Source organism: Lagopus leucura, unplaced genomic scaffold (assembly GCF_019238085.1).
Source record: "Lagopus leucura isolate 7727_CA_CO unplaced genomic scaffold, USGS_WTPT01 33721-0_obj-0_obj, whole genome shotgun sequence".
Taxonomy (NCBI): Eukaryota; Metazoa; Chordata; class Aves; order Galliformes; family Phasianidae; genus Lagopus; species Lagopus leucura.
The window spans coordinates 871-3,108 of NW_024968364.1; the positions used below are offsets into that span (position 1 = coordinate 871).

A 2,238-nucleotide genomic window follows, 5' to 3' on the forward strand; every position below is an offset into this window, starting at 1 on the left:
AGAGCCTGAATCCTCAGCGCTGAGCAGGAGGAGCTCCTTCCTCCCGTCTCCTCGCTAGGATTTAACCTCCCTTCGCCTGGGGCTCCCGTTTATTTTCCCCACAGAACCGCATTAAAACCCTTTTTTGCCCAATTTTTGGGGGGGGTTTCGCTCTGATCAACGCCTCCCAGGGAGAACCAGGCCTCACTGCTGACTTCATCCCCTCTTTTCCTCTCCTCAGCATCCCCCAATTCGCACCCTGTGCTGCACAGCAGAACCTCTTCCCCCCTTTCTCCCACCTCTCCCTGCAGCCCCACAGGTGGAAATCCGACCCGATCCCTCCCTGCTCCTTAAGGGTTAAAGAGGAATTTCTCCAGCTTTGTGCCTCGCTTGTTTCAAAAGCATCTGACTGCTTCGGATTTGCTTGACATCTCTCCCCTGTGGGTTTGTAGGTTTTTTTTTGCAGAGCAGTTTCGTGTGTGCTTTGAACCGTGCCAAATAACGGCGTTGCAACACTTGCCGAGAGTTTTGCTCGCAGGGTGGATCCCAGCCGGGTAAGGTTGGAGGAATGGGTTTATTTTTATCAGGGAAATGAATGGTAAAACACAGGCGTTCCCCTCTTCCCCCCCCCTCTCTCCTCACCTTCCTTTCTCCACCTATTTTGCCCCATTGAAAGCAATTGTGGATCCTCACCTCAGAGCAGCGATGCTGGGGGGGGGGAGCTGCAGCCCTCGACGTGCAGCGAGGCTCCCAAAAACCCCCATGGGCGCCCTGGGGTGCTTTGAATCCCCCGTGTGTGGGGTGCTTGCTTGTCTGCCACCCCTCAGCAAACCCCAGGGCTGCTCCCCACACGGCCTTGGTGAAGCTGTGGGGCAGCAGCACGCGGTGACTTTGCTTTCTGCTTTGACACCCGGCAGCAAAGCAGCGGTTGCCGGTTTCCTCCCGCACGTGCAGGGGAAAATTGAAGCTTCCCTCTGCTCCTCTCAGCAAAGCCTCTGCTCCTCGGCCACCACTTTGTGCTGCTTCTGGCAGAGCCGTCGGAGAGTCGGATTTTCCTTTGGCCTGGGCCGAAGCCAAGGAGGGCATGAGGAGGTAGGGAGGAAAACGGGCTGGGTTTTGGATAGCGAGCATCACTGCCTGCTCCCAGCACGCAGGCAGAGGCTCTGCAGCTCCCATCTGGGTCCCTCCAGGGTGTGAGAAGCCGTTTGCAGGGTGATGGCTGTGAGCTGGGAGCTGCATGCGAGGGGGGGGGGGGGGTTTCCTGCATTCAGGCCGGATGTTTTTCCCAATGCATGGAGGAAATGAGGGGCTGGGCTGCCACACCGGGCTCAGAAACGCAGATCTCTGCCACCCTCATCGTCCTCTGTGCTTTGTGAGCACCTGTGGGGAGCAGACGGAGCCTGCTGCGCCTTGGGCAAAACGTGGCACTGCAAGCAACCTCATCTGTGCTCTGTTTCGGGGTGATTTCCTGCCTGTTTGGTGTCACCTTGCTGTTCCCCAACCCCCATAACTCTAACCCTCACCCCAAGCACTTCAACCATTCCTCCCTGTTCCCTTCCATAGGCTGCTGAAACGCCACGTGTGCCACAAGCAGAGGCACCCGACCTGCGCCGAGGGGACGTCAGCTGAGCCCCCCCACCCAAAAGGTGCCAGCGACCCCCTGGAGATGTGAGCAGTGAGTACCTGGCCACGCTGGCAGTGCAGTTTGAGCTCCTCTGCACGACACCCATTAAAAATTCCCATTAAGTCACATCAGCTCCCTGCTGTGATTCACCGCCGTCCGGCCCGATGAAGGCGGATGGAGCAGGGGGGGGGGGGTTGGGGAGGAGAGAAAAATCAACCAACAAATTCCCCATCAAACTGCTTCTGAAAGAGGCAGGAAGAGGAGGAAGGCAGCGTCTGGCACTTGTAGGCAAATGGCAGCAAAGAGGCCCCAGGCCATAAAGCGGCTCCGGCTGCCCTGGCTGAAAGGCTGGCAGCGCTTTGAAGTCAGCTGGGTGTGAGATGCATCTCCCGCAGGTTCCGCGTCTGTTCGGCACCCGGGGAGGCGTGAAGCCTCAGCCCCGGGGGATTCCCCGAAGGATTCGCTCCTTCTGCGCCTCCTTGGGGGAGTTTTGGCACTTTGGCTTTCGGTTCAGACGGGTTGGGAAGGGATGCCGGCACCGGGCGGCTCGGCAGCTCTACCTGCCCCCCTCGTCCTGCTGCCAAAATCGGGGCTGAGCGCTGCAGCAGAGCGGGGAGCAGCTTCCTTCCTCCTGC

General features: G+C 59.0%; 1 long non-coding RNA gene across 1 annotated transcript; it reads right to left on the reverse strand.

Annotated features, from left to right (window-relative positions):
• Window positions 1-534: 534 nt before the first annotated feature.
• Window positions 535-2,232, reverse strand: LOC122193623. Its single transcript, XR_006182939.1, has 2 exons — window positions 1,663-2,232; window positions 535-1,359 (listed from the first exon to the last, which is right to left on the reverse strand). It is a non-coding gene; the product is annotated as an uncharacterized LOC122193623 (long non-coding RNA).
• Between the last annotated feature and the right edge of the window lie 6 nt (window positions 2,233-2,238).